Here is a 6,000-nt window from a genome sequence, read left to right as displayed (position 1 = left end):
GAGAAACAGACCCGTGGCACCTCAACAATATGCCAAGAAGCTCAGGGTAACTATCCCTCAACTCTTACCTGTAATTTGAGTCTGTAAGAACAGTTTCCTTTCTTGTGTAGATAGAAGGATATATCTAAGTGTAATTCTGGAGTCAGTTACAATGATGATGATAATAATAATAATAATAATAATAATAATTAATAAAGTCTTTGCTGAAAACTATTTTAAGACATTTTTTTAAAATGTGTGCCTTTAATATTGGAGATAGACTGTGTTATTTGCTCAAAGGAGTGACTGCAGGCTGCAACAGTGACCTTTACTTGAAAAGAGTCACCCTAAGGGTGACTTGTGATTGAGTAAGAGAACAGTACATTCTCCAGAGCCACTTGCTTTAAACTTTGGCCTTCCTTTTCAAATTTGAACCAAAATTGTCAGTGATAATTCCAATTCCAACTGTGTTGAATTTTGTGCTATGTCCACTAAAATCCAGACAGAAATCCACTAGCTGCTGTCACCAAGATACAAAAGATCTCAAAGTGCTTCTTTGGGGGGAAAAAACCCAACTAAACAAGCCCTTGAATATATTCCATCCAACATATTAAACTGAATAAGCCTCATTTTTCTCATTAATACAGAAATTACTTAAAAACATTACTTTCCTCCCTGTTTCCTAACTGGGAAACCCAACCTTGCTGAAACAATTGCATTGAGCCTAGAAAGCAGCACTACAAATTTAGCATTCGTTATGTTGTGCCTATCCCTACAACACTACTACTGAGCGACATAACACTTTTTTCAGTGCCTTGATACTTTCTTTGTAGTACAGATGGCACCACGTGTACCATGCAGGGCTGACAGCCCTCCCATGAAACAGTGTGGGATTGCATCAATACATTATTCCTGGGTTTTAACAGAGGTACTCAAACAAGATTGATCTACTCCGTATTTCCAAATTATGTGCTTAGGTTCACTTTACATCTACCCTTCAGGCTGTAGCTTACGAATAAATGAAAGGAAAATATGGCATTCCAAACACAAGTGATCCGCATGCCCAAATTAAACAAACACATTGTCACGTTTCTACCTATTTGTATTTTGCAGGCTTAAACATATCCTGACTCTCACCTCTAGACTATCAAAACATTTTTCTTTTATCTCAAATGCTGCATGACACTTGGCAAACAAAATTTTTTCTCAAATTGGCCTCAATTACAGTAGAAAAACACCTGCAAGTGGATCATAGATATTTGTACTCAGAAAAATGGTATAGCTTATTTTAATTCCAGTCATTAAAACTCGAATTGCTCAAGTCTAATTGCACAAATCTTATAAAGATCTTCAGAGTACTCTGTGCTGCCATCACAAACCACCCTGTCCCATCACTTCCCATCCCTCTGCTCCTCAGCTGCCATAGTTAACCTAAGCATAACTTGAGCAACTTCCACCCTTTCTTTCACTTTGTGGACAAGAGGTTAAGGAGTCTTCCATCCCAGATTACTCTCCAGCACTGCCATGTCTTCACAAAATTGAAAAGTTCAAGTTAATCTCTGGGTTGGAATACTAGGAGATGTCTAAATACAATTGCTTACAATACATTGTGTATTATTTTTTCATTTCCACTCACAGTTAAAGGAGCTACAACTTACCAGTGCCATGGAAAACAGGTAAGAGAGTTCATTCATGTTGTTTTCTTTTGTGACTTACCTTACAGCTCTTCATTTAATATAAAGGAGATGAACAAGTTATTTAAATACTGAATAGTATTGCACCTTTGATTTGTTTTGCTCATATCATCTTGCCAATGAACACAACTTCCCTTTAAGTACTTCAAGCAACATGATGATCACCCACAGACAGTATGGAATGTCAGCAAATGTGAGAGAATTTGATTATCTCTAAGCCAGTAACAGTTCAGTTTTCATTGCTTTGTATTTCCTGGGCATAGACCCTGAACATCTCTCACATTTTCCTTGCTTTGGGTAGATATTTTTTGTTTTATTTTGACAACAGGTATATAAGGCATTTATGAGTGTAAAAGCTAGCAGGGATGTGGTCTACAGCTTATACCCTATGGAAAATACAGTAAAAAGCTATAACCGTGTTTTGGTTCACTTTGGTCGAAAGTGGTTTGTGACCAGCAATACCTCTGACCAGAATTTGTGCAGCATGTAATTGAAATCGTAAAAGCTCTGTGTTACTGGAATCCAAAACTTGCAAGGACTAGAACAGGACTGTAGGGGAGAAAACCATTTGCTTTAAGGACTGATTGTTTTGCATGTTGTCCAGAAATTTAAACTTTCATTTCATCGGGGTGGGAGGTCGTGTCCAAAACCACACAGCCACGTTTCGTATGAACTTTGAAGGCGTGGAAGGTCTGTATTGCCCCACGAACTCAGCAGGGCCTTGTGCTCTCTGCAGAACAGCAGCAGCGGGAGCACACGGCAGCCAGGCTGAGAGCTACTGACTGACAGCAGCATTTATTAAAATGTCATCTCCTAATTTTCACGCCGGATATCTGTTGTCGTGCAGACAGCCCCGATATCTCACGCCAGCGGGAAGAACCAGAGGACAACCCAACCCGACCTGGGGAGCAGGAGGGGACACAGCGGGAGAGGAGGGGGAAAAAAAGCATACCAAACCACATCCAGATGTAGCAAAATTTAAAACAAAAACAAAAAGGAAAAGGGGGGGATGTCTTTCTTGTGGCAAAGCTTTTTCCACGAACCTCCCCCGTCTGACCCCACCCGCCGCTGACGGTGCCGCTTCAGCCGCTGTCGCCTCGCAAACTCCGCTCGCAGCCGGGGCAGCGTCGCTCCCGCACTGGGACCGCGCTGGGCGCCCCGCCGGCTCTCCCTCCTTCCCTCCTTCCCCGGGCCAAGAGGGCGGCCGGCGGCAGCCGAGGGAATGGATACGGCTGCGATCGGACACAGCCTTATCTCTGCCGGGGAACAAACACGGCGTTAATTGCAGCCGCGCTGAGAAAATTGCTATTGTTTCTACTCAGAGGCGGGCGGCAGTTCGAGAGCGTTTATCCCGGGAGCCCTGTATCAATTAATCTGCATCGCGGGGCCGAGCCGACAGCTCCCGGGGCTGCGGCGAGGGGGAGGTTGTGCTTTGGAAGAAAAAACAAGAGGAAGGAGATCAAGTGCGAGCTTCCCGCCCCGGCGTCCCCGTTTCCCTCGCTCCCCGCCCGCGGGTTTTTCTGACGCCGGGGCGCAGCCGGCTCCAGCTCTGGGAACAGCGGCCGGGGAAAACCTGCCGGGCGCGGCGAGCGGCGTTTCTGGGACGCGCCGTGCGGCCGTGAGGCGCGCAGCGCACCGCGGGCCCGCCTGACGGGGGGCCCCGCGCACACGCGCGGACGCGCGCGGAGCGGGGCGCAGGCGCGCGCGCGCCCAGGCGCCCCCCCCCCCTTCCCCCCTCCCTTCCCCAGCGGGCGGCCGGGGTCGCGCGGGGGTTGGGCGCGCGCGGGGCGCGCACATGCGCGCGCTCACGGCCCAGCTCCCACGGAGGCGGGCGGGCTCCGCACGCGCGGGCGCGCACACGGGCGCGCGCGCACGCCCAGGCAGAGCCACACGCAGCGGCAGAGACGCGCTCCCGCTGCCGCCGTGCTCCCGGCGCGGCCGGCGTTCGCACCGCTCCCCGACATCGGCAGCCAAGGACCCCCCGCCGCTGTCCGGCCTTTAGTGCCTGAGGGGGGAGGAGGAGGGAGGAAGGAGGAATAAGTCTATTAGTAACAACAACAACAACAACAACAACAAAACCCACCAACAAATCCGCACTAGCGCCTTAGTCGTTCTCTCAGACCGTCGACTGCCTGGCATCGCCGTGCATCGGGCTGCTGTGCTGAGACTTTGTTTCAAGTAAAAAAAAAACAAACAACAAAACCAACAAAAAAAGCAAACAAAAAAAACCTTCGCTTGCTCAGCCACTTCCATTTTTTCCCCTGCAGTCTCGCTGGTTTGAGGTGGTTGCTTTTTGGTTTTTTGGGTTTTTGTTTTTTGTCTTTTCCTTGGTGGTTTTTTTTTTTGCGTTTTTTTTTTCTGTTTTCTTTCCTTTCATGTGGTTGGATTTGGTGGATCCGGAGCCAAAGCTGATTTTTTTCCTCGGTGGGGTGTGCGTGTGGCGTGCGGGGATTTTCTCTCTGCGTTTTTATCTTCTGCTGCTTTTTTAAATCTTGGTTTTGAACCTGAGCCGGGAAAAATGGGAAACGGTGCTTCCGTCAGAAGGGGAATCTCTCCATCACTGTTGTTGGGACGTGTGCCTGTGGTGCTAGTGTTTTATTAGAGAAATAGCCTGACAGCTTTCGGAGTGGAAGGTAAGGGTGCCCGGGGCATTTCCATTTCCCATTTCCAGGGATTACGACTGGAGAGCTTTTAGCTTGGGATTCCGGGGAGGAGGCGGCGGAGGAGGGGGACAGGCTGTTGCTGAAGGATAGAGAGAGAGACAGCACATACGAAATGATCTCCGCATTTACTTCAGCGCTGCAGTTTAAAAGTTAGAGAAGTCCGTCTTGCGACAGGTCTGCTTCCCTGAGAGTAATTTCCAGCGAGACCGAGAAAACCTGAGGTTTGTGCACGATTGGGGTAATTTGTATGGGGGGTGGGGGGAATTGTTAGGTTAATAGGAAGTTAAAATAAGAGAAGTCAGTGGGTCTTCTGTTGGGGGAAAAAAAAATAAATGGAGTGATGGCGCCGTCTATGTTCGGCTAAACTACAGTGTCACCTAGACAATCAGTTCGGGGAATATCCAAACTAAATGCCCGTTTCTTTTCAGCAGAAGATTCTCCCCTTTCCCAAATGGGCAACCTTAAGCCTCTGTGGCCATTCTTTAACTCCTTCCTCCATGGAAAAGAAAGGGCTTTTTAATCTGAGTGTCTTAATTCTTCCAGTGAGCAGGTTCACTCTACATCTAGCAATGCTGCAAACTAACTGAACGCTGCCGGCACACTCAGTTCGTGTGTGTGTGCATGTGTGCGTGTGTAATGCACCCAGGGAGAGAGGGATTAAGACAGTGTTCTGTTTCAGTAGCCGTGCATGAACAACTGCACAACTAAAATGAGGGTTATTTGATTACATTTCTTCATAGAAAACAGCCTAGCACTGCAGAGGTCTTTATTTTTCTAGTGCAGATATGACATAGGATGGAAAAAGTCAGAGGCTTTTTTCCTTTTCAAACAGAAAAGCAAATAAGCTCCCTTTCTACTTTCAAGATTATAAAATTAATCCTTTTTCATGGGTGGAATTCTTAATTTAGACACTTATTGTCACATTGGCTTTCAACGCCTACACCATCCTGAATAACACTGCGCAGAACTGCATTGCCTGCAAAGTGCTTCAGCAAAGGGGAAATTGTTTCCAGAATTCCCAATAAGTTTCTCTTTTTTAAAACCTTAAATGCTGTACCAGCCCTGTTTGGAGAAGGAGAACCATGTTATTCATTGAGATGAATGCTCAGAAAGGAGAAAATCTGACCATGTGGATAGACCCAGCAGCAGCTCTGCTTTTTTTTTTAAAAAAAACCCTCTGCTATAAAGAGGGTTAGAGTTGGTACTTTTTTTTGCCAATTTCAGGATTCAGAGTTTGCATTATAATCTAGGAGATACGAAAATCTCTTCAAGGGAGCTTAATCCGGTGACTTGCTGTGTGTTACGCAATGGGAAACAGAAGATGCCTTGCTGTTTGGTGAGGAGATGAAAAGCTAGGCAAAGACGCACATCAAAACTCGGTGCCTATGTGTATGTGTGCCTCTGCTTACAGAGCAACAGTGGAAGCAATCTAGAGAGTTTTGAAATTAGGTTGGTATCACTTCTTTCTGCTTGCATTTAAGAGCAGAAGGTGAAAAACTACTCATTTGTAAGAGATAAGGAACTTCTCAGAGGTTAATGCTGAAAACCTTCAACCTGATATTTTTGGGCATCATTACGGAGGTAAATATAACTCAAGTTTTCTGTATGAACCTAGGCCACTGTTAAAAAACAGAGCATGTGGAGACTATGAGGATTGGCAGGTG

At 46.4% G+C, this 6,000-nt stretch overlaps 1 protein-coding gene across 7 annotated transcripts in view; it reads left to right on the top strand.

The window, feature by feature from the left end:
• The first annotated feature begins 3,950 nt into the window (after positions 1-3,950).
• ADGRB3 (adhesion G protein-coupled receptor B3) overlaps positions 3,951-6,000 on the top strand; it is a 443,295-nt gene continuing 441,245 nt past the window's right edge. For 6 of the 7 annotated variants that reach the window (XM_088053237.1, XM_088053236.1, XM_088053238.1 and 3 more), the window contains exon 1: positions 3,951-4,306. The gene's annotated coding sequence lies outside the window, so the exon portion shown is untranslated. Of the gene's footprint in view, positions 4,307-4,417; positions 4,558-6,000 lie in introns of those variants that run through there. The other variant, XM_088053234.1, reaches the window with a different exon arrangement.

This window comes from Pseudopodoces humilis, chromosome 3 (genome assembly GCF_049639895.1).
Source record: "Pseudopodoces humilis isolate 2021_Gansu_Grassland_sample_001 chromosome 3, ASM4963989v1, whole genome shotgun sequence".
Taxonomy (NCBI): Eukaryota; Metazoa; Chordata; class Aves; order Passeriformes; family Paridae; genus Pseudopodoces; species Pseudopodoces humilis.
Note: the sequence above shows the minus strand (reverse complement) of the source record. Positions and strands in the feature narration are given on the sequence as shown.